Source organism: Lissotriton helveticus, chromosome 6, assembly GCF_964261635.1.
Source record: "Lissotriton helveticus chromosome 6, aLisHel1.1, whole genome shotgun sequence".
In the NCBI taxonomy this organism is placed as follows: Eukaryota; Metazoa; Chordata; class Amphibia; order Caudata; family Salamandridae; genus Lissotriton; species Lissotriton helveticus.
Genome location: NC_136067.1, coordinates 967,249,525 through 967,276,279, shown reverse-complemented (window position 1 = coordinate 967,276,279; position 26,755 = coordinate 967,249,525). Strand labels below are relative to the sequence as shown.

The window sequence follows — 26,755 nt, the reverse complement described above, 5'->3', positions numbered from 1 at the left end:
TAACCCCTGCAGTGGAACTCTTGCCTGGCGCACCAGGACTTCACTCACTGAGGTGCCTATACTGGTAGACAGTACCCACCTGGCCAACACACCGGTGTGGCCCAGTCCACCCCAGGGTGAGACTCCAGCCCTCCTTCCAGGGGCAACCCTGTCCACCAAGACAACCAAGAACACAACTTTCCTACCAGTTCAGGACCTCCCTCCAGCAACTGGTCTCCCAACCGAGGGTTTAACCCCTCAGGTTGTACCGGGGTCAGGGGCGAGGGCTCCCTCCCTCTGCACCCCCTTCCAGAGCGCTGCACCCTCCCTACTGGAGGGGTACCCCTGGGAACCATATTGGTCAGGACACTGGTTACAGATGTCCTTCCTTCCAGGTCAGGCAAATCCTGAACCTGATCTCCCAACCCAGGGACCAAAACCTGCGGTTGTGCATTTGCCTGGCACACCAGGACTTCTGGGGACTCACATAGTACCCCCTTGAGGGTGACACACAACTCATGTGTCCTGTGACAGTCTGCCTGGCGCAGATCTCCTGACCCCTGTCCACCTGACAGCGCGGGAAGATCCCCCAGGACAGAAGTGAGGTCACCATGGTCACTCACTGGGGACTCAGCCCTTCCGACTGGTCCCTGACCCACTGGTTCTCCCACTGGGGACTCCTTCCCCCTCTCACCCCTCAGTCTAGACTTCTGTACCCTCCCAAATGGAGCGGCACTGCCAGACACCAGAACCGATGGAGGCCTGGTTACAGGCACTCCCCGTTCACCAGACACTAGGAGATCCTCCTCAAATGGCCTACAAGTACAGTCTAGGTCCCCAACCTGGTGTTCCCTTAAGGAACCCTCCAGGCCCTGAGACTGGGTTTCGGGCACCATGGGACACACCGTCCCACACTCATTCCTTCTCCGCTCAGTCCGGACATGAGCCCCTACACCCCTCCCACTACACTGGGACCTAACTGGGCTACACTGAACCTCTTCCACCTCACAGGTCTGGAAGATATCTAAGCCACTCCTTTCGGGATCACTCCCCAATGCCTCTTCAGACCCTTTGGAATCCACCAAGAGGTCTGCCTCCAATGCAAGCTCTCTGGGGTCAGAGAACTCACACTCCACCGGGTGTTGGCATAGCTCTGGAAAACAGGGACTTAAAATATGCTCTCCAACAAATGAATCACACAGCCCCCCACAGTTGTTAACCAAGCTACCCTTTGCCTCACCCTCCAGTGCCTCACACAAGTACCCCACACCACTCTCCTGAGACTGGCAAGACAGTATCTGACTGTCTCTGTCACACAACCCACACTCTTATGGCTGGTCTTCACATACACACACCAAGGTTTCTACAATGGGGGAACCCCTCTCCCTGTACCTCTCATCTAGAGTCAGTAGAGTGTCCCTCCCACCACTAGGAATATGGTCCCCTGTGCCAGTCCCCCAATCTAATTCAGGGACACTGCACTCCAATGGAACTACATCATAAACCTGAACACCCTGGTGTATGTCGACCCCCTCCCTCAAGTCAGGCGCCACATCTCTGGGTATTTGTACCTTTCTCTCAGCACTAGATATCATAAACATGCTGCCACCATCTGAGCTGGACTCCACCTCCAACTCAGCAAAGCTCCTTCCTTGAGCATCCCATTTTTCTTTCTGGGCTAAGCCCACCGGATCATACCTTCCTTGTTTAGCCGGTCTAATTCTCTGCACCTTTGCTCAGCAGCAAGAAGCCACTCATCTTTCTCTTCCTCACTGTCAGAGAAGTCCTCCTCCTCAGAATCATCTGCTAATGTTGCTTCCCAAATCCTGGCCTCATGGGAATACAGGCATGCCTCAAGATCCCTCCTTGTGGAACCTTTCTCCACGGGCAGCCCCCTCTTCTTGCAAAAGGCTTTTATCTCCTCTTCTGTGTAGATGCACAGGTGGAAAAAGTTGACTTCCATTTTGGCAGGATTTTACAGGTGCAACATTAGCCAGAGTCTCAATATCCAAAAAATACTTTCAGGAGGACACCGGAAAAAACAAACAGTATGTGGTGGCGTAGTGGTCTGCACTCACTAGTGATGTACACCAATTACTGTGGGTCTAGTACAAATACAAGTTCAAATCCCACCGCCTGACCACCAATGTTAGATCTGGGGGTCTCTAGTTGGCAGAGGTAGGTAACACTGTCCAAATAGGGACCCTTGCTTCTAGTCAGGGCATGGAGATAACCCTCTGAGATAACCCCTGCTCACCCTCTAGGTAGCTTGGCACGAGCAGTCTAGGCTAACCAGAGGCAATGCGTAAAGTATTTGCACCAACACTCACAGTAACACAGTGAAAACACCACAAACTGACTCCACAACAGTTTAGAAAAATAAAGGTATTTTAATCTAAAACTACACAAGACCAAAACGACAAAAATCCAACATACATAGTTCAAGAATATGATTTCAAAAAGAGTTCTGAAGGTTGCGTTAGAATTCTCTACGTTGCGATAGAATTCTCTACTGATGCGTGAAAAGTTCACAGTTGCGTCACGTTTACTCACAGTACCTTTTAGTTGCAACAAAGTTCCAAAAGCAGAAGCTGGTGCGGTGGAAAACAAGCGATGCCTTGCTCCTGAGACCCTGGGGAGGCGATGCGACAGCCCCGCTGCAGCAGCGGGCGTGTTGCGACAAATCCAGTCTGTATGGGGAGGAAGGCCACTTGTATGGATTCCAATGCGTAGGTTCCGTAGGAAGTCTGTTCTCGCAAAGGCACGATGCGACGATCTCGTAGGGGCTGCGACGATCTCCGGGGCGACGATGCGCGGTCCAGCGGGGATCCTCTCTCTCGCAGCTCCTCGATGCGTTGATTCTGCGACGATGCTCGCAGCGACGTGATGCGGTCCGCAAGCAAGCGGTGCGGCGATCTCACCCAGCGACGACAGGCTCTGCGACGATGCTCGCAGCGATGTTCGATTCTCCCGCACCGGTCTGGTGCGTCCCGCAAACGAAGGATGCAATGTCTCTGGCAGCGGCGTCAGGCGCTGCGACGATCTCGACCTCCGTAGCGGCGGGAAACTTCTCGCACTGTCGGGGATGCGCTCCGCAAGCGAGCGATGCAACACTTTTCAGTTTCAAAAGTCACTCAAGCTTAGTTTCAAGCTTCCCAGCACAGGTACAACTTCCAGAGGCCCCACAACTGGATCAAGCACTCTGGGAAGGACAGAACTCTCTCAGCAGAGTTCAGGGAAGCTGGGGGTGAAGTCCTTTTGTTCCTGGGACTTCAAAACAGGGAGCCAGCTCTACTCAGGCCCTTGGAGATTCCTTCAAGACAGGGGACACAGCTCAGCAGCAAAGCAACAGGTCAGTCCAGCAGAGCAACAGCAGGACAGTCTTCCTTCTTCAGTTTCAGCTTTCTCCTTGGCAGAGGTTCCTTCTTGGTTTCCAGGATGATCTAATTTTCTGTTGTCAGGGGTCCTGTACTTATACCCCTAAAGTCTTTGTTCTCTTGGTGCATGTGGGCCCTGAGCCCGGTCTAAACTAGTTCTGGGTGGATCCTGAGCACTTTGTTTTGCTGGCAGCATCTTTCCTTTCAGAGTGAGGGGCAGGGTCCTCAGCCGCCCAGCAGGGGGGTGGAGCCAGCATTGTGGAAGGCAGGCACAGCCCTATTCAGCCCAGGTGCTAACTCCTCCCACCACTCCAGTTGCAATTGCAGTCATTCAGCCTAGTGCTGACTCATCCAGCCTCCTGGGGAATTCCCCAGCCCCTGTCACTCTCAAACCAGACAGTCAATACACAAACAGGCCCAGGCACACAGAAGGGTCAGACAAGAGAACAGCAACGTTCTAAAAGTGCTGTTCTCAAACACAGGATTTAAAAACAACCTTTCCCAAAAGATGTGTTATTAAATTCTGAGTTCAGAGATACTAGATACTTATGTCCTATCTTGTTCCTATGGGAAGAAATGCTGTTAACCACTGTAGCCAGCATCCCCCATGTTAACCTATGGAGCAAGATAGCCTTACAGTAGTGAAAAACGAAAATGGCTGTAATTCACTACCAGAACATGTTACCTGCACCAGTACATGCTCTACCTTTCACATACACTGCACCCTGCCCAGGGGGGTACCTTGGGCCTTCCATAGGGGTGACTGATGTGCACAAAAAGGGAAGGGTTAGGCCTGGTCAGTAGGGACACTGACCAGGAAGACATGGCAGTTCTAAACTGCACACAGGCACTGCAGTGTCAGGCCTGAGACATCATTTTAGGGCTACTCCTGTGGGTGGCACAATCAGTGCTGCAGGCCCACTAGTAGCATTTGTCATCACCAGCCCTGGCACACCCAGTGCACTTTACTAGGGACTTCATGGTGATACAAATATGCCAAACATGTATATTCAATCAGAATAACAATTTACACAGAGAGCATATGCACTTTAGCACTGATCAGCAGTGGTAAAGTGCGCAGAGTCCTATTGCCAACAGCCACGGGTCAGGAAAAATAAGGGAGGAAGAATCAAAAAGTTTGAGGATGACCCTGCAAGAAGGGCCAGTTCCAACAGTTGCCCTCAGACCGATATGGAGACGAAAATTTGACTTGGACCCCCAATGAACGCATGGCATCCTTGTATGCCTTAGAGGCAAAAGCTGGACCCTGGTCCGAATGGAAGGTACACTTTAACAAACTGACGGGGCACCTGCAAAAAAAGGATAAAACCCTAGCAAGGAAATAACTAGTTGGAAAAACAGATAAAAGCACCGGGCTCAGTGCATAATTCACAAATTAATCCATGCGTTAACTCTAGATGTAGACACCTTACAAAAATGTTTAGAAAAATATTTTTATTTTTATTAATCTCGGTATTTTCCCATATCAAAAATAAATCTTATATATATAATCACTTTTTTTGGCATATACATATGAGAATCACTGTGTTAGATCTGATAGTTCAACGAGTACAGTTATGAACTCAATCTATATGTTTTGATTCAAATTGTATCTCAGTTTTCTCACAATTTATACGTTTTTTAATAATGCAGTACATAGTAACATTTGGTAGAAATAAAGAACAAAACAAAGACTAACAAAAAACACTGGTAATGATGTGCAGAACAATCACCAACGCTTTTCGGCAAGTGCCTTCCTCAGGATTTCTCTTTTACCAGTGAATACTGTGTTCTATTCTCCTGATGTATTTTTCATACAGGAAATGCCCCAGTCCACTAGGTATATGTCGCAGTAGACCTGGTGCCAACTTTCGTGATTTTTTTTTTAGTTTTCTTCCTGCTTGTCACGACTCCAAAGATGTCTATCGTTAAAATTGAAACTGAAATATGCGGGGTATGCTCCAAACGTTCTTCCTTGTATGTTATTTTATAAATAGATATTTTTCTCACAATCTGGGCCTCTTCTGCTATTTTTATTATCTGTAGTTAGCTTTTTTAAATGTATCCTTATTGGAGTTCATGTGTTTCAAGCAGTTGCTCATAATTCCATTGGTGCATACAGGGAACCACTATCGTGGGGCATATACTCTTGTTCTTCTTATCGTCCGGACCCGCAAAAAGTGGGTTAGGGGTTCTAGTGCCTAGGAACCCTATCCAGCTAGCATCAGTGTCACATTAGCTCTTCGTCCTATAGCAAAGGAACCAATGATTAGAGAACCCAGAATATGCGACTTAGGTTATACTCAGGAATGGTGGGAAACAAGAACACTCTTTCATTATACTCTAATACCAGTCCACAACAGGAGTAAATAGAGACACAGGCAAAGTTAAAATATTTATTTTAACGACATGCTCTAAGATGCAGTATTTTTGCTAACATACGCAGACATACAATCAGAAATAATATGGTCAGCATTGTTACAATTCCATAAAATACAAAAGGAGAAATCATATTACAATGATGGTGAAAACTGGTCTTATAGTGCCTAGTATAACACTCTGCCTAGTTAGGAACTATGTTTTATAAAATATAGAAGGTCTCTTAGGCTTGGTTGGGGGACCCCATACCTCTAAGATCATCAGTAGTGGATCACATCAGGATCTGCAAAAGCTCTCTGTCTCTCTGGAAAAACGGGCTTCTTCCAAGTGTGTGAAATCATGCTTACAGTGCAATAATAAAGGTGCCAGAATCTCAGTTGGCTGGCAGCTGCCATGTGTTGTGTCTAAAAACGCAAGCCGATCAGTTGGAACAACAGCTACCTTGTTGTGATAACCTTGGAGGCTTTAGCACTCACTGTGCAGACTAGGGTCACAATGTAAGTCTAAGGATGCTGAAAACAACCCTTTCTCATGTGAAGATATTCACGCAGCCTAACTTACAAAAACAGCTATATGCAGTTTTGTGTGCAAAAGCAGCAAAAGGAAAAATGGCGTTTAAACTTCTAGCAAGCCATGCTAACATAGCACAGTGTGCAAACCAGGCCTAGCCACACTATAATATAGATTAACTAATGTTAACCTCAGCCGTTTAATCGTGCAGTCTACCTCCATCCTTCCATGTCTGACTGCCATCTATGAATCCTTACTTTAGCTTTCTTATTTATATACATGGACAATCCCCTATGTGCTGGCCCAACAGAAGAGAAATACTCACAACCAGCCCATATTTTCAACATGTAGAACTTGGGTATCATATTAAGAGGAATATGAGTTGCTTGCAAAAAAAATTAATCGCTGTATGTTTATAGCTTTTCATGCAAGTGTTGACTACCTGTTTTTTCCTAGTATTGTTTAATCCATTAGCGTTAAGCAAAAACACCTCACCTTTCCATCCTTTAAGAAAAGAGAGGAGACTACCCCGCCCTAAGAGTCCTAACTCAAATCAACTAAAACAATTGCACCCCAGCCCCATTTCCTTTGTCTCCTGTTACTTTCCTTCCTTCAGCTACCTAATCTATTTGGCCTAGACATAAACTCAATCGATGCAACAGGTGCCAAAAATCAAACTTGCAAATTAGTTAGTTTATTCATTCATTCACTTTATTAAAAGGCAATCATGGACATGGTAGTCAGCTGACCCTAGCAGTCCACCATTCCTGTGATGGTCACGAATTAAAGTTACTGAATATGCGTTGGAGATTCGTAGCTGAGTGGCAAGTGGACAGCCTACTGTGCGTGGTAAGCCGCCGGTGGCCCCTAACTGTGATCAGCAGCACCGAAACAAAGTAAGAAGCGCATCACCAGGCTGACAGAGCACCGATTGATGCACCGTAGGTGAGGGTTGTGTGAATCAGGTTCGTGGCCGTGTAGCCACGTGAGTATCACCTCCCTGAAATCCACAAAGACTGTGCCTGCAAAATACGGTATGGCCGTGGCCTGAGGAAAGCTGCAGCAGCAGCCCGATGTACCAGTGCTGCAGCGGAGATTAGCATGGCCCGAAGGTAGAAAATGGCTGCTGCAACCAGGGACGAAGAGCAGAGGAGCTGTGCCCCTGCCCTCGAGAATAGGTGCATCGCCCCGTCATTACTCACCTGGTCCTGGTGAGAGGACAGGCGACGTGAGGAGGTGTGGATGTCCTGCGGGTGAGGAGAGCAGCTTCCCTGCCGCACATGCCAGAGGAACACTGGAGGAGGTGCTGTGGCCCGCGAGAAGCGTCCCTATATCTGAGCCTGGTGCCGCAAAGTCGCGCCAGTGTGGAAGCCCCACGCCTTTCTCTGCGGTGGCCCAGTGGGGGGCCCGCCCACAGATGAGAGGATGGGTAGAGAAAGGCTTATTACTGGAATCACCCTCATTGTGGTGAGGTAGGCCAAATGGACGAAGTGTCTGAGGAGGTGCGAGAAGCCTAACCCCAGATCAGCAGAGGGAGGTGCGGCTCTTCCGCCTCACAACCAGAAATTCCAATGCACCAGAAGGCCTGAAGCGTTTTGTGGCCTGCCGCGACCCCAGTGAGGAAGAGAGTGGCATCACACTGGGGCTGGGGGCAGAGCTGCAAGAGTGTGTGGTCTGAATGAAGGTCCCCAGAGGAATTACACAGCCCAGGGTTTGAGGGGCATGTTGGGATGAGATTAGCTCCCAAGAAGACTGGTTTTAGCACTGCCATGCTCCAAGACAGTGGGTAGAGAGAAGGACAAACCAAATAATAGCTAAGCAAGTGGACCTCAAGGGGGAAAGCAGATGGGGCTTATGGAGATGACTGCAGTGACTTCTAGTGGCCTTGGGTGGTCACTGCAGCAGCAAAGGACACCTTTGGAAGAGAAAAGCCCTGAAACGCTTAGAAGGCTGCCTGGCACATGGTTTAAGCTGGTGGCAGCATCCAGAAGCATGGTAAGAAATTATGTTTCTCCAGTATTGGGATGTCTTTCATAGATTCACATGCTTGAATATTCCCCGTTGCCGAAGTCCAACGGTACATAAAAATAGCAATATAGTAATAACATAACCATAGTATAGCTAAGAAATAACCATAGAATATTGTAGAGACCTAGAAATTGATAGACAGAAACTTGCCGCTTCAATAACCTATCCAAGTCATTATGAATAGTCCAAACTCCAGCCAATCAAGCGCTAGCACCCTCTAGAATCTTCTCCTCAGAGGCTCAGGCCCTCAGATTTTCTGCTGCACATCGTTCCTTTTTTTCTTCAGAAAGGAGATATTTTTGCCATGTCTACGACCAAGAAGTCTCTCTTCAGACCCTGTGGAGCATGTGGAAAACAACAAATTCATTCTGAGGATCCTCAAAAAATGCATTTATTGCCTCTGCCCTGACCATCAGGTGAAGGATTGTAAAATCTGCAGGACCTTTTCCCAAAAGACTTTTTGAGGACAGGGAGAGGGGCGTTTTCTTCTGTGGCTACAGAAGTTGAGGACTTCGGATAATCCCCTGTCAGATGTGGAAAGTGTCTCCTCTGTCCGGACTGCTTCATCTTTGAAGAGAGCCATTGAGTCTGAGAGGGCTTCTCCTAAACTTAGTGTTGAAGAGACATCATGTTGCAAAGCCCACAGACCTGCCTTCTTCTTCAAAAGGGGTGCTTCCACCCCCTCAGAGTCTGCCTTTGCCCTCAGCGCCCCCAAGATCTGCCTCTCAGGTGTCTAAGACTCTTTCTGAGCAGTTTTTGCCTAAAAAAACTGGCCATCTTGTCGGCGAGCTCGTCGGCGCTCCCTCCGTCAACGAGGACTTCCGTCGTCGCTTCTACAACGACAACTTCAACTTCCTCTTCTACAAAGCCAGCTATGATCCTGTCGTCGGCAACATCGCCATTGACGTTAGTGTCAGTGAAGGTGAGACCTCTGTCATCCACTGTACCTTTGACTTCATCAACGACGTCCTCTAAACAGAAAAAAAATTAATCGACATGCTCATCTTTGTCAACGAGGGGGGTCAGTGTCGACAGCCCTTTCTACTTCGTTGACGGTGACTTCGTCGACAGTGGCTTCGTCTGCAGCTCAGCGCCAGCATCTCACAGCGACCGCGTCGATGGCTGCATGCTTGGATCTGGTTCCTTTGAAGTCTTCTACAAGTTCTCTGCTTCAGCGCTGATAGTCTTTGGATACTCTGTTGCCAATATAACCCACTCCTCATCTACCAGCAGAGCTGTTTTCTTCTGAGGCTGGTGAAGGTGATTCGGAGAATGATGACAGATTTCGGGCTTCTCGCAGTCCCTCTGAACTTCTAATTAAATGCCAAGATTTTGTTGGCGATCAAGAGTATGAAGATTTTTCAGGGCATACCAACCAACCAGCGCCAGATCTTTCCATGGTACAAATGCCCATGTCCCTTATTTCAAATCTTCAATTTATGCTGTACGACTATTTCCGTCATTTTCCACACTCAGTCCCGGCCTCTCTGGAACCACAGACGCCTCTTCCACCTCTTCCCATTGCAGGGCCGCTTCCTCCACCTTCTCCGGCGGCGTCAAGATTCCAGCAACAGGACAATCCACATGTCATTGATGACGACGATGATGATGACAGGGAAGAATGGGAGCTTGTCTAGAAGGTGTACAGATATTTCCCTATCTCAACGATTTCCTTCTAAAGGCACAGTCGTTCGAACTGGAATCTCGACACACTCTATTTTGCAGGTCCCTTTTCCAGTCTCTGGGCCTCACTTTCAACCTGGAAAAGTCTCAATTCATCCCTGCTCAAATCAGGATGTTCTTGGGGGCCATCTTCAACACCAAACTGGCAAAAGCCTTCGTTTCGCATGAAAGCCGACAACGAATTTGCAACCTAGCGTCCTCCCTCCTGTCAAGAAGGTCTGTTTCTGTTCGGAAGTTAAAGTCAGTGCTAGGGATGTTGTCTTCTTGCATTCCCCTAGTCCCTCACTGCGGCCTAAAAATGAGACCCATCCAGGAGGAACTCGACAAACAATGGACTCAAGTTTACTGATCCTTCAACGATATGGTCAAGGTCACGTCTCAGATGCAAACAGCTCTGTTATGGTGGAATCTCAAAACAAACGTATCAGCAGGCTGTTCATTTCTGGTGGACACCCCAAGTTTCACACTCACAACAGACGCATCTCTCGAAGGGTGGGGAGCACACCTTCAGGGCCTCACAGTCAAGGGAAGGTGGGATACCCACCAACGGACCTGTCATATCAACCTTTTGGAATTACTAGCCATATTCCTGGTGCTAAAGTCTTTTCGCACCATCATTCAGGGAGTTTTGATGTTGATCCGGACGGACACCACAACAAGCATGCACTATATATACAAACAAGGGGGCACAAGGTCCATTTTGCTATCCCTTCAAGCCCAGCAAATCTGGTATTGGGCAATCCAACAACAAATCACTCTAACGGCAGTACAAGTTTTGGGAGCGTAAAACATTCTAGCAGATTCTCTGAGCAGGTCAATCTCATCCAACCACGAGTGGGAATTACATTAACCCACACTGGATTGCAATTTTCTGTTATGGGGCCCCCCAAATTTGGATCTATTTGCAACCAATCTGAACCGCAAATGCCCATTCTATGCAAGTTGGCTTCCCCAACCAGAGTCGTGCGGGAATGCATTTTTGATGAACTGGTCAAAGATTTATGCCTACGCTTTTCCGCCGATTCCTCTGGTCTCCAGGGTGCTTCGGAAAATGAGGAGGGAACCTTGCAGCATTCTTCTAATAGCTCCAAGGTGGCTTCGACAAATCTGGTTTACGGAACCTCTGCTTCTGTCCGAGTCGACCCGATTCTGCTCAGCCCCACTCCAGATCTTCTGACAATGGATCGATGTGAGAGGGACGGGCGGAAAAAGAAGCTAGGAGGTCTTATGCGTGAATCTATTGTGGCGTATTTATTTAAATCTTGGTATACAAATAACACAGGTGGGCCTTGGGGATGTTGGATTCAGGCTGTCGCTGAGCTTCCTCTACCGTTTTTCCTCTTCTCCCAGTGGGTGGTGTTGACGTTCCCCGGGTAGCGTGTAAAAAGAAGAGACAGGCGGTAAGTGTATTTGTCACAGTTTGTCAAAAGAGTACCATCACCAGGGTGATAGGGACACCGAGTGCACTTAAGGTAAGGATAGTGCAGGAAGTTAGGGAGAAAATAGTGCTATTCACTAGGAGAAAAACAAAACGATAGAATTGTCTTTTAGCTCGTTCCTTACTTCAGGACACGGGCTCCTATATAAGACAAATGAGAGTAAAGAGAACTAGGATGCCACCATCAGAGCAAATATTGGTCGGAACTATGGCACGCAAAGAACAGAATGTCTGGGCCAACACTTGTTATGTTTACGCCCGCTTTCATTAAAGTAGAAGAGGTACCGAGGGTCAGATAGTAAGGGCTGCAAAAAGGTCACAGTGTGCCCACTCCCCTCCCAAAAGCAAATATGTGTAACTAAATTAAATCCCCGTATCCGTCCTCCCGTTATGGTTACCTCCCTCCCCCACCCCCTGGTCCGATTTACATACCGCGTCTGCCGTAACTCTCCAGAGTTACAGCGGCATACAGGCGTCCTCCGGGGGCGTCCACCAATCCTCCGACCAGACCTCTGCTTCACCAGTCACAATGTCGTCCTTGTCTTCTTCGGGAACGGCACGGCTCTTGGGTCGCTCCTTGTTCGGTCCAGTCTTCTCTCGTTGTAGCTTTCCCTTGTCCGTGTTCAGCGTGTCCACCTCTTCGTTCGTGGCATCTTCTGGGTTCTCTCCTTCTCGCGCCAGGTCCTCCCTTCTAATGCCCCAGGTCTCTTCCCTTTGGTTGGTGCTCTTCCATGGGCGTTCCTGCAGGGAAGAGGAGTCTGGGTTAGTTAACCCTCTCTGGTCCAGGCCGACGGACGGCAACTCGCCTGGAAAGCTCCGGTGGGGAGAGATCACGGGGGTAAAGGCGGGCTCCTCCTCATAATCAGGGACAGGTTTGCCATCCCGATCCAGCATCTCTTCGTTTAGTGGCACCTAAACCTGAATACTATGAATTTGCCAACCTAAATATTCCTTCAGACTGCAGGGAGGTTTGTGCTAAAGCTAGAGCACCCTTCACTGTAAAAACCTACAAACTGAAATGGAAATAGTTCTGTCTTTGGTGTGAAGCTTCTAACGTTCACCCCGTTCATTCTACACCAGACCAACATTTGCCTTTCTTTTTACATCTAGTGAAATCAGGCCTCTCACATTCTACCCTTAAAAGTTTTCGGTGCAGCAATTTCCAGATTTCAACAAGATGGTTCCACCTCTCTTTACTCCTCCAGAGTAATCCAACAATTTTTCAAGGGCCTATTTAGGATGTTTCCTCCAAATCTTTGCCCGCCTCCTCCTTGGAGTTTAAACATTGTGTTGGCACAACTCATGAAAGCCCCATTTGAGCCAATCCATAGGGTCGATCTCAAATTAATTTACTGGAAGACTTCGCTGCTCCTAGCTCTCACTTCTTGTTGAGTAAGTGACTTACAGGCTTTTACTACAAAACCGCCTTTTCTTCAATTTACCAAGGACTCTGTCGTGCTCAGCACCAATCCAGCTTTTATCCCTAAAGTGCCTTCTGATTTCCATCTTAATGAGCCAGTCATCTTAAAAACATTCTTCCCTAATCCTTAAACATCAGCAGAAAGGACTCTGCATTCTTTATGATGTCTTAAATTTTATCTTCAAAGGACGGCCAGTATCCGTAAGACTGAACATCTTTTTTGTAGCCTACGGACGGATGCGTAAAGGGCATCCAGTCACCAAGCAAACGATTGCACGCTGGATATCTACTGCAATTGCCTTTTGCTATCAACAAGCTGGAAAACCACTTCCTGCAACTGTTCGAGCGCATTCTACCAGAACAGTTTCTTCTTCTACTGCGCTATTTGCTGGTGTGCCTCTTCAGCAGATCTGCAGCGCTGCAACATGGTCCAGCAGGAAGATTACTGCAAGAGGCTTGGTCAGGAGAGAGAGAGTGGCAAAGAGAGTCAGTCCTAGGGGTAGCAAATGGCTAGGAAATTCCAAGTGAAGTGCACCGTCACATGGAGAGGACTGGTCTGAAGGAAGAAGGGTTTTGACAAAATGGAACAAGGCTACATCTGGAAAAGGAGGATGAGAAGAAAAATGTGGCCACAGCACTAGAGCCCGACGGAAAAGAATAAGTGAATGGTGTGTAGTAGACACCTGGTACACTGCACGTTACAGACTAAGAACTGTGATTGTTATTGCAATTAATTGCATACCAAAGAACATCCAAGGAGCACTGGACATCTAGAGTTGAGCCCTGTGCCTATGAAACACCCAGAGGTCAATGAGGCATATTTGGTGCCGTGGGAGGCTAGTCATGCAGGAACAAGTGTGTGCACCGGTGAACCTGATGCATGCAGGTGAGAGCAATCTCAACCATTGGACAATCCACCCTTGGGATTACACGTGCGGCTTGGATGTGGCACTGTTGGGAGTTCTTCAGTGACCCTTTGGCGATGAGAGGCCGGCACAGCTCACGCAGTACCATGGCAAGCTAGGGGCAAAGGCCTCTACGGATTCCTACCAAAAGAGATGTGTCTGCAGCCGCTCCACGACAGGTATCAAGAAGCAACGGAAGGGGGCCTGGAGACTGGGTTAACCCAAAGTTCTGTAGATGTCTGTGAGTCTGGGTGGCAGGAGTACACTGACCCTGGGAAAGACAAAATAAAAAAATAAAAAGAGTAATTAGGAAGAATAACTACAATATATACTCTAAGTTTTCAGTAACATGAATAGATAACAAAGATTAAACACCAACATTTCTAAAGCTACATTATTCGAAATCATATTTGAAAATTTAAGACAGTGGCTATCCACGATGTTTTTTTCTTTTTTTTTGTGCTGATAGCGGATACAGGCATCGGGTCGCGGAACCGGACGTGGTTCACTGACTACCCTGGTTCTCCCTGAACCAGGTAGCCTCAATGGGTGGTGGCGGGTGGCGAGGGGGTTCTAGAGGAGGGGGGGGGGGTCAGGGCAAAAGAGGGGGGGACAGGTGAACAGGGTGGGGGTGGGGAGAGGGGTAGGAAACTCAGACCAGGGTTAACTGTCCAACATACACATTTACAACTCCAGAAAGGGATAAACAGTTTTGAAGGCAGTACTAAGCAATGAGGGAGTGCTAAATGTAAGGTTTTGTACAAATGTCTATGGGAACTAGGTTGAAAATGTTGTCCATTAACATGTGTGGTCTGAATGATGAGAAAAAAGGCAAAGGGTAGCTAGTGGACTCCAAACAATTAGACCCAATATTATATGTATACAAGTAACTCACATCGAGGGCGGTCAAACATATCTTTTGAATTGATTGGGTTTCAAGATGGTCACTGCAACATCTTAAAAGGCCAAAACAAAGGGAGTTGCGGAGAAATTAAGTGGGATGCAATTTAGTCGCTCCTTGTCAGATACATTTGGTTGATGGGCGATAACAGAGGTCCAAATGAACACGGGAACAAAGCTGACTTTGTGTACAATATACAGTAACAAAACCTATGTCAAACTCATGGTCTCATTTATATATGGTATTGTGACTCCATGCGACAATGGATTCCCAGATTCCTAGAAGAGAACATAGGGAGCGCATCTATCGAGACAGTTGGGGATGCACTAAAAGCAGGTATTAGAGGTGAGACTCTGTTTTTCTTTAAAAGCTAATAAAAAAGCAAAAGAAGAAATGAAGGTCCTTCAAAACATTGTAATCAAGGCAGAAGAAAGTTTAATTAAATCTATTACAGAAGGTAGAGCACCAGAAGAAGATCTGAGTAATATTACTATTGCTAAGAATCATATCATAAATATTTGAATAACAAAAGCAATTGATAAGGCAACTTCGTTTAAAGAAAAGGTATATGAACTAAATGAACAAGTCGTATATCAGCTGGCGGTCCGGACATGTGAGGAAAGCACGGCCAACAGTATAAAGTCTATTCGGGATCCAGACGTAGGGTTAACAACAGATTCAGAGGCAATCAAAATATAATTTCAAAAATACTCACAATACTCTATTGATGAGTATATTGATCAAAATAACTACACTAGATTAGAGAGTGACAAGGCAGATCCTATGGATGCTATCCCATATTGGGAAGACATTGTTCTCGCATTAAATAGCTTGGGAGCTGGTAAAGCAGCAGGTTTAGACGAGATCCCAACTGAATTTTACATTAAATTTGCCGCCCAAGTAAAAGAGATTACTAGCATTATTCATGCACATATTCCGAGGGGGTCGTTCACCAAGATCATGGGCTAAGGCTAAAATTATAGTGTTTCCTAAAAAAACACAAGGACCCTACCGAGCTGGGATCATACCGTCCGATAACTTTAATAACATGTGATTCAAAAATATATTCTAAGCTACTCGCTATGCGATTAGCCCCTAATATTGATAAAGTAGTAGCAACTAGACAGCATGGGTTTATACCTGGAAGGGACACCACTGATCACATACAGAGGGTCATCGCATTATTTGACTGGACTGAGGTTTCAGGAGACCCTATGGCCCTTATATTGTTAGACGCCGAAAAGGCCTTTGATAGGATCTCCTGGAACTATCTATGGGCAGCAATGGCCAACATAGGGATTGGGGCACCATTTATTAGAGCAGTTCAAAATCTATATCAGGACCCCTCAGCGGCTGTTATGGTGAATGGACTAATATCAGATTGTTTTCCAATTAAAAGAGGGACAAGACAGGGCTGTCCATGTTCGCCTCTTTTATTTGCAATATATATCGACATATAGATTCGAAGATTAGAAAATAATCCAAAGATTCAACCGATACGTATAAGAAATCAAGCCGCAAAAACGCTAGCGTATGCTGACGATATTGCTTTAGTCATCAGTGACCCCGTGAATGCAATAGGTCTGATTGAAGAAGAAGCCGATATGTTTGGCTAGATCTCAGGGTATAAACTAAATCTAAATAAAACGCAAATCATTCTCGAAAACCAGACAGTGATGATAGATCCACGGGTTGTAGAAAAATCAATATACCTCGGTGTGAGTATAATCGCCAAAATAGAGAATATTGTCAATGATAATATTGTACCTTTTTTTTTTAAACTGTGTTCTTATTGCAGATGTAGAAAACTTACAATCATTGGTCCGGCAGTTCCGCCATTCACAAACGTCCCATAAATATCGTTAATCAGTTATCACACAGCCGGTGAGCCCACATCCCGGAGGCCGGGCGGCGCCAGTCAGCAAGTACTTAAACCGGGCAATAGCACAAGGAAATATTGACATCTGTTCGGCTAGATAATCCAGCATCTGCTTTTCTTCTGTCATCCCATCCCCTGGTCTCAACAAACAACCTTCATTTAAACTCGGGCGGGAAATACTAGTATGTGCTGCTATTACTGTTTGGTGTTCCTCCATCAACCATCTCGTCCCCAGTAGTAGCCACCCTGTGGGGGTTAAACTCGGCGTATCTTCCCTAAGTGGGGAAAGTGTGAGCAGTCATACATTCCAAACAGCAACTCATGCAGCCCTCGAACATCAGAGTTGCACTACCTCAACAATAGGACTTCCCACCCTCCCATTCCCACCCGCCCCTTGAACCTTGGCTGGTGTGGGCCTAGCTCACCTGCATTGATCGCCAAAAGGAAGAAGCCTGCAGGAGTCCTACTCATCTATCTTTGTATGCTATAGAACTACCCTTCAGAACCCCCTGCCGCCCTAGTCATCCTCATTCGTCAAACTGTTTTTGAGCGTTCGCACCAGTTCCTCCCAAGCTCGCGCCATCTCTAGACTCCTCTCATTAGCTGTGCGCGCTGCCTGCCTAAGTCTGATAGTACCTTTGCTACTAGCCCATTTACACAGTTCAGTCACCCATCGTTTACCAGACGGGCCCTCCTTCGATTTCCAGTGCCACGTTATCTCTCTCTGGGCTAATATAAGACCTAAGTCAATAAATTTACTGGTGATCTTGGTCTTCTTTGTGTGGGGAAACCAGAGCAACAAACAGGCCGCCTTGTCGTATACCACCTGTCTATCAGTAATCTTGTTAAGTAGCTCCCCCACCTCGGACCAATAGAGCCCTAGGTTCGGACAGTCCCACAACATGTGGTCCAGTTCTGCATCAGGCAACAAACATCTAGGGCATGCAGCATCTTGTACCTGGAAATACTTCCGGATCCTCCCTGGAGTAAGATAAGCCCTGTGCAGCACAAAAAAATTTACTTGTTGAAATCGAGCATTCCTGCACCCCTTCCACGTCCTCCTCAATATGTACCCCCACGTCGCGTCCGGGATGGGCTTCCCCACACTTTCCTCCCACCTTTGCTTGAGTGCCGCAAGCGGGTCTAATCCTTCATGTAGCAGTCGAGACTGCAGGCAAGTGACCGCCTTAAAGGTGCCCGTCGCCATCACCACATACTGGCAGGCCTTTGTGGTCATTGGTTCCCGTCTGTCCAGACTTCCAATGTTTCTTAATCGCCTTCGTGACAGCCATGTGTAACAGGAAGCTCCCATCAGGGAGACCAAACTGAGCCTGCACTGCCCGGAAGGGCGACAATCCGCCTTCAGCAAAGAGGTCCCCCACCATGTGCAGCCCCAGTTCCTCCCATTCCAGTAGTGGAGACCAGTCTCCCCCATGCGGTAGGGCCGTCAGCATTCCCAGAGGAAACCCAGGCGCGTACGGGTGTGCCACTCCTGTCCTCCTCTGGCTTTTATTCCAGCACAACCTCAGGGTCTTCTCCTCCAAGGTTAAGTCCCGTAATGCAAGCTTTTGTTGCAGGATTATATAGGATAGCACGTGCCTCTGTACTCCCATTCCACGAGTCTGATCCGGGCCCCTAAATTCTCGTGCAACATGTTGGGTAAGAATCTGCAGCTGTGCCGCCAAATAATAAAGTTCGAAGTTAGGAACTGCCAACCCCCCCTCTAATTTCGGTCTCAACAGCGTGTTCAGCGCCACTCGCCGCCTCCCGTGCCCCCATATAAAGTCAATGGTGAGCGTGCGAAGTTCTCGGAAGAACCGTGGGGGAATCCATAAAGGCAGTGTCCGGAAGTAATAAAGTAAGCGAGGCAGAGCCACCATCTTCAGCAGCGCCACTCTCCCTACTACTGAAAGGGGAAGGGTTGCCCAACACGCCATACATCCTCTCTGGGCCCTTATACAGCGTCCTATATTCCCCTCCAACATGTCGTCAACACCATGATATATCCGAACTCCCAGGTATGTGAAGCATGATCGCTCCCATAACAGACCAACGGGCAACAGCGGTTGTTGCATCTCCTGTCTCAGAGGGAGAACGCACGTTTTAGTCCAGTTAACTCTGAGGCCCGAAAGCGCCCCAAAATCCGCGAGCAGGCCCACCGCTCCCTGCAGTGGTAATGTCGCGTCCTCCAAGAACAATAGCAGATCGTCTGCATACAAGGAAATGTAGTGCGGGATTCCTCCACACATAAGGCCATTATAAGCTGTCCCTGTCCTAGCGTTGGACGCCAGGGACTCAATCGCCAGTGCGAACAGCAGGGGCGAAAGCGAGCATCCTTGCCTTGTACCCCTTTGTACCGGATATCCTGAGGATATGACCGTACCCAGTCTCACCCTGGCTGTCGCCATGGAGTACAAGACCTTCGTCCATCGCCTAAACTGCTCTCCTAAAGCGAATTTCTCCAGCACCCTGTCGAGGTAGTCCCATTCCAGGCTGTCGAACGCCTTCTCCATATCAACCGACAACACGGCCGGCATCATACCGTCTTCCAGTTCACACTCCAATACACGGATGAGGCGGCGAATATTAGTCGAGGTATTCCTAGTCGGGATAAACCCCGCTTGGTCCGCATGTAGTAGAGTCGTCATATGGGGAAGCAGCCTCGTGGCCAGTATAGATAATATTGTCCCTTTAATGCAGCGTACCAAAAAAGATATGACTCGTCTTAATAATCTACATCTTTCTATCTGGGGCAGGTCTAACTAAAATAAAATGCTCTATCTACCTAGATTTCTATATTTTTTCAAATCAATTTGCTCAGAATTTCCATCACAGCTGTTCAAAGATATAGACCACATGTTCTCCAGCTTCCTATGGGGATACAAGAAACCCCGAAGAGCATTCCAAGCAATTACTCTACCTAAGGATAGGGGTGGATTGGCATTACCTAACCTTAAGTTATATTATTGGGCAGCCATATTGAAATACTGTACTACCTTACTTGATACGAATGCAAATATCGAAGGTGAGATCCCATCACCACAAGAACTTATTTTAGGTAAAGAATCGAGGTGTGCGCTATGGCGCCATATTAATGATAATTATTTCAAAAAAGTTAGATTTAAGTCACTACTAGGCATCTACAAGGCGTGGAACTATATACGGAAAGTATCCAGTTTAGGACGACTATCATACTACACTCCAATTTATGAGAATAGTAATCTCCCCGAGATTTTTGACGATTTGTGCATGAAGAAATGGATACACAAAGGGATAACGCAACTAGGCTGTTTTTATTTTAAATCAACCATGAAATCTTTTGGGGAAATACAAATGAAATATAATCTTGATCAACATGATTTTTTTAAATACCTGCAAATCCGTGATTATCTTTCGAAGAAAGGAGAGGGAGGGAAAGGATTTCAAAAAGTTGAGTTAATGGAAAGCAATATTAAAAAAAGAATGTCAAAATTGTGACGATATATGAACAACTGATCTGCTGTCTCCCAGATGATCTGGATAATCATATGAGTACATGGCAGACTAAACTTGGAGTCTCGGCTGAAGCCGTTAACTATTCTTTTACTTTATTCCAATCTAGTTTAATGTCCACCAAATTACAGGCTCAATATTTTAAGACTTTTTTCCATTTGTACTATACACCAAATAAAATAGCTAAATGGGGGACCGGGAAGGGAACTACATGTCCGAGATGCGCTTCCACTGTAGCGGATAGTATACATATGTTTGCCTCCTGCCCAGGACTTAGGAAAGTCGTGAATGATATCTCAGACTATTTGTCAGAATTACTTAATACAAGGCTAATAATCTCCGTTGAGGAGATTATGTTAGGAATAGCTAATCCCCCACGACTACAAGGTATGTGTGGCCTGATATTTGTTGCAATGGCGTTTTTTAGATTATGTGTGGCATCAGCATGGCTCGATGCAAATGCTCCAGCCTTTCAACAATGGAGATCAAGATTGCTGGCCACTTGCAGTTTGGAAGTACCCATCTACAAAAGAAAAGGCTTTAGTAAACGCAAAAAGGGGATGGCAATATGGGATACTATTTTACAGTGGGTACAAATATAGAACATTTATGTCTAGAATTATATTTGGATTAAAAGCTGTGTGAGTTTTGATTTATTATATGACCATGTTAATATTTTGCTCTCCGATTATATATTTACCTGAAATGTAATGTGTATACCGAAGATATTATGTATCCAGGTCTGATCTGAGCATTGGGGTGGGGAGAGGTGGACAAGGGTCAAAAATCAGAAAATAGGACAGATGTGATGTATGGTGTTAATACAAGACATTTTATCATGGTGATTTGCACTGTTCAATAAAAAATTATTTAGAAAAAAGAAGAAAAAAAGCTTTTATCCCTAAAGTGCCTTCTGATTTCCATCTTAATGAGCCGGTCATCTTAAAAACTTTTTTCCCTAATCCTCAAACATCAGCAGAAAGCACTCTGCATTCTTTAGATGTCAAGAGATGTCTTACATTTTATCTTCAAAGGACGGCCAGTATCCCTAAGACTGAACATCTTTTTGTAGCCTACGGACGGATGTGTAAAGGGCATCCAGTCATCAAGCAAACGATTGCACGCCGGATATCTACTCCAATTGCCTTTTGCCATCAACAAGCTGGAAAACCACTTCCTGCAACTGTTCGAGCGCATTCTCCCAGAACAGTTTCCCGCAGACACACCTTTACAAGCACTACTGTCTAGAAGCTGCTGACAACGCTGACACAGCCGTGAGACAAGCGGTTCTACGTAATCTCTTTAAATAAGGTGAACCTCTGTTGCTTCCCTCCTCCTGTATACAAGGTACCGTTTTTTCTATGCTTGAGTATCTCTATTGTACTGTGTTTTATAATTGATTTATGGTTTACCTTGGACTATCTTGGTGTCACTGCTAACTACTCTTATTCAAGCATGTGAATCTGTGAAAGAGACCCTAATACTGGAGAAGAACAAAAGTTACTGATGAAAAGATTCTAGAGGGTGCTAGTTCCTAATTGGCTGGAGTTTGGACTATTTATAATGACTTGGATAGGTCATTGAAGTGCCAAGTTTCTGTCTATCAATTTCTATGTTTCTACATTATTCTATGGGTATTTCTTAGCTATACTATGGTTATGTTATTACTATATTGCTATTTTTATGTACCATTGGACTCCCACTTTGACGACGGGGAATATTCAAGCATGTGAATCTATGAAAGACACTAATACTGGAGAACCACAGTTTACAGGTAAGTAACTTTTGTTCATCCCAATGTATGGAGCCAGAGAAAGCTCAATGCTGCCACCCAAAAAAGCTTCCATGATTCAACTGATACCAAGAAGCAGCCAGGCAGCATGCCCACAAAAGACAGAAGAATGTGTGCTGCAAGCGCACCACCAGTGATTGTCTGAGACCACTGCAAGAGAGGAGATAGCGACACGCGCCCCAAGTGAATACTGGGCATGCAGAGTGCCAGCAGAGAGTGCTCCTGAACAAGACTGAGAGCATGAAGGACAGTGGTGCATCAAGAGGCGCATCCGGAAATCAGACATTACAGGCAGGAGCCTGGGAGTGATAGAGCCCTATGAGGTAGAAGAACCATGGCTTCACACAGTGTGACTTGCCTGTGAAGCCTGCCGGAGTGGAGGCAGAAGTAAGCACTATGATGTTGCAGCTTTGACGTGCATGCACAACACCTTTAAGTGAGGAAAGGAAGAGGAAGGGAAGCATATGCTGCGACGGCATAGCCTTGAGGTGCAAGGAGTGCGTTCTCAAGTGAAGAGGAGACCTGTGAAAGATCCATGAAGAAGAGACCTGTGAGAGGTCATGAAGAGGAGACCTGTGACAGGCCTGCAAAGAGAAGACCTTGAGAGGTCTACAAAGCGAAGACATTTCCAGTCCTACAGTTAGGACAGGAGGTGATCAAGGAGGTCCTGGTGAAAGGAAGATTACTGCAAGAGACCTGGTCAGGAGAGAGAGAGTGGCAAAAAGAGTCAGTCCTACGGGTGGCAAATGACTCGGAAATTCTAAGTGAAGTGCACGTCACATAGAGAGGACTGGTCTGAAGGAAGAAGGGTTTTGACAAAATGGAACAAGGCTACATCTGAAAAAGGAGGACGAGAAGAAGGGAAGAAAAGAAGGAAGATGAGAAGAAAAATGTGGCACGAGGCCACAGCACTAGAGCGCGAAGGAAAAGAAGAAGTGAATGGTGTGTAGTAGACACCTGGTACACTGCACGTCACAGACTAAGAACTGTGATTGTTATTGCAATTAATTGCATACCAAAGAACATCCAAGGAGCACTGGACATCTAGAGTGGAGCACTGTGCCTATGAAACACCCAGAGGTCAATGAGGCATATTTGGTGCCTTGGGAGGCTAGTCACCCAGGAACCAGTGTGTGCACCGGTGAACCTGATGCCTGCAGGTGAGAGCAATCTCAACCATTGGACAATCCACCCTTGGGATTACACGTGAGGCTTGGATGTGACACTTTTGGGAGTTCTTCAGTGACCCTTTGGCGATGCCTATGAGAGGCCGGCACAGCTCACGCAGTACCATGGCAAGCTAGGGACAAAGGCCTCTACGGATTCCCATTAGAGGGGAGTCCCACCAAGAGAGATGTGTCTTCAGCCGCTTCACGACGGGTATCAAGAAGCAACGGAAGGGGGCCTAGAGACTGGGTTTAACCCAAAGTTCTGTAGATGTCTGTGAGTCTGGGTGGCAGGAGTACACTGACCCTGGAAACCACTACCCTTGAGGTGCAGTGAGTGACTTGAAGGTGGAACTGATGGTGGTTCCCCCGTGGCCCTAAGGTGTGGCATGGGAGGTATACTGCACAGTCCACACAGTCCTGTGAGAGGAGAAACCTGGTGAGTGAGGGGAATTCTGGTGAGAGAGGGAAGCCGGATGTTGCTCCACCATCAGGCAGCTGGAAACACTGAAGCATCCGAAGAAGAAAATTCAACAGCCGCTGTGACATCTGTCAATGGAGGGTTACTATCCATGGAGCCAGGACAGAATCGGTAAATTTACCGATTCGGTAAATTTACCGATTCTGTAAAATACCGAATCGATATTTTTACCGATTCGGTAAATCCCAGATGTAGGTGGGACTCTTCTGAGTCCCAAAGGCCCTACAGATTCGGTATTTTACCACCCAATCCAATTGGGTGTTAAAATACCGAATCCAGGTGTGCATGCATATGTGTGTGCATGCACACCTAGCCATGTGACAGACAGACATGCCCTTAGGGCATGTCTGTGTGCCACATGGCACACATGCCCGTCTTTGGGGTGCTAGAGGGTGTCAAAGTGACACCCCCTGCACCCTTGCTGGAATCGGTATTTACTGAATCGGTAAATACCGATTCGGTATTTTCCATTGATTCCTATGGGCTTCACAGCCCATAGGAATCAATAGGAAATACCGATTCGGTATTTACCGAATCGGTAAATACCGAATTTTAAAGAATCGGTAATTCAATTACCGATTCTTCCTAAATCTCCCTCCTTCATATTTACCAATTCATAAATAACGAATCGGTAAAATTCGGTATTTATGAATCGGTAAATACGTTTTTCCTACATCTGGCCCATAATTGCTCCCGCTCCTCCTGCACAGGGCTAATTAGCCACTGGTCACAGTCCTCTGTATTGCACCCAGCCTCCCCAAATTTTGTCCCATTTTTTTGGGTCTCCACTTTCTCTGCGCTGCAGCACCAGTCTAGATCCTCCTTACATTTCGTCACGCTCTGAGGCTGGCTTGCCCCCCACTCCCTTGCTATATTGCGTTTGGCAACTATGCTTGCTGTTGTAAGCCATATTTTAGAATATTTAGGCCAGGTCCCCCCCCCCCCCCTCCTCCCCCCGTCACATAAAGAATATGGCGTTTGGCTTCGCATGGGACTTCTAGCACGATTACATCTGTCATGACATGCACAACACCCTTCCAAAACTGCTGTATCATAGAACATGACCACAATATATGAAAAAATGTGCCTACCTCTCTGCATTCCCATGTGCACCGGTCAGTGTCACTCCGCCTGATCCGGCGCAAGAGTACCTTGGAGGTGTATGATCTGTGCAATATTCGCAACTGTATTACCCGTAATCTTGCCCTTATTGCCACCTACCTTGGACTCTATCGCCTCCGCCCAGTCGTCGTCATCCAACATCTCTAAATCTTTTGTCCAGGCCTCCCTAAGAGCCACCAACAGGTCAGGGGAATTATTCATTATTTTTTTATAAACCAATGAGATAGCCTTTTCCTGCATGGGATCCATGAGCAGCCTGTCTTCAAGTGGAGAGTATTCTGCTATTTGTTCCCCTTATGCTATAAGTCTCATCAGCGCATGTCGTAGCTGCAGGTAGCGTAGGAACTCCTTGTCGGACATCTTGTACTCTATTTTGAGGTCCTCAAAGTTTATCAATTTACCCCCTCTCCAGATATCTCCCAGGTAGTCTATCCCAATGGTCTGCCATTTTTGGAATCCATCTAGTTGACCCACCTCCTTAAGGTGGTTGCCGACCCATAGTGGTGTCCGTTCAGTCAACCTGCCCCTCCACCCAAGAAACGCGATGGCCGCCCTCCAGACTTGTACTCTCACCCTTTTGTTTGGAGGTATTGTACCATACCCGCCTCGCCCATACAGCGCCGCTAAGTAGCCACCGTCTCCCAGATAGTAACGATCCATTCTGAGACAGGTCCCTCTCTTCCAGCGAACACCCACTTGTTAATGGCTGTGAGTTGTGCTGCCCAGTAATACTTTTTAATATCAGGAATTGCCAGTCCTCCCTCGTAAACACTGTGTTGCAACTTATGGAGGGCAATTCTAGCCTGACCCCGTCCCGTAACAGCAGTCGCAGCTCAGAATCTATTTGTTTAAAAAAGCTAGGAGGTATCTTACATGGGTGTTCTGTAGAACATAGACAAATCGAGGCAGCGCCATTATTGTGAACAGGGCTGCACGCCCCATTAGGGACAGAGGGATCTTCCTCCAGTGGAGAATATCCCTGCGCACTCTGTCAAGTTGGGGGAGCAAATTCTACTCTAGGAAGCGGTGGTTTCCTTTAAAAATTATTATACCCAGGTATTTAAACTCATCTTTTATTTCTAAAGCATGAGCACTAGAAAGTAAGCACGGCGCTGCGCCAGATAATACTTATAGTAGGGCTTGTTCCAATTTATTCTGTACCCAGAATAGGTTCCAAAGAGGTGGAATATATGGATGACTCGACCAATCGAGGATGCAGGGTTAGTGACATATAACAGTATGCCTCACTTACTCCTTGGATGAATGGGTCCAGCTTAACCCATGCCGCCAGCGGCTCCAATGCCAGCACACACAACATGGGCAAGAGCGGGCAGCCCTGCCTTGTTCCCTTGTTCAGCTGTATTACCCTTGAAGTAGCCCCATTCACTTGAATTCTTGCCACTGGGCCCGTGTACATCAACCGCACCCATGCACAGAAACTAGGCCCAAATCCGAACCTCTCTAATACTGCCATTAGGTATGGCAATTCTTTATTGTCAAATGCCATGCATGTGTCAAGCGTCTGTAGCGCCGCGCCTCCATATGCGACGTTCCTGGTAGCATGCAGCACACCATAGAGCCTTTGTAAGTTGAGCCTGGTGCTCCTGTGGGGTATAAACCCAGACTGGTCTGGGTGTATTACTGAAGAAATAACCACCCCCAGCCTGATCGCCAACACCTTTGCCAGTAGCTTAACCTCCACGTTCAACAATGATATCGGACGGTATGACCCACAGTCTTCCGGCGGTTTACCTTATTTCGGCAGCACCATAATTGTGACCAATCTCTGGACTGCCGGTAGCTCTCCATCACTGAGGGCTTTATTATACATAGCCAGCATGTACAGCGCCACCTTTAATGCCACCCCCTTATAGAATGTTATCGGAATGCCATTGGGACCGGCCGCTTTTCTCGACTGTAGGTCCCCCATAGCCCATATTATGTCTTTCACCGTGAGCTCCATATCTAATGCTTCCCGGTGTTCTGCTGAAAGTCGTGGGACTGGGAGATCTCTTAGCAGCTCCGAGCAATCTTCACCCGTTCTGGTGGCTGTTGATGTGTATAAGGCCTCATAGTAATCTGCGAACACTGAGGCTATGTCAGATCCTGTCGTTTTAGTCTCCTGCTGTGGAGTCCTACAACCCAGCTTCGCTCTTTCTCCCTTTCATGTCAACAACTTGTTGGCCTTATCCCCCAACCTCAT

The 26,755-nt window shown here is 46.9% G+C and overlaps 1 protein-coding gene across 4 annotated transcripts in view; it reads left to right on the top strand.

Moving 5' to 3' along the window:
- LOC144763225 (uncharacterized) overlaps positions 1 to 26,755 on the top strand; it is a 268,530-nt gene that overhangs the window by 121,237 nt on the left and 120,538 nt on the right. For 3 of the 4 annotated variants that reach the window (XM_078648618.1, XM_078648621.1, XM_078648620.1), the window contains one exon: positions 21,026 to 21,338. The gene's annotated coding sequence lies outside the window, so the exon portion shown is untranslated. The remainder of the gene's footprint in view (positions 1 to 21,025; positions 21,339 to 26,755) is intronic. The other variant, XM_078648619.1, reaches the window with a different exon arrangement.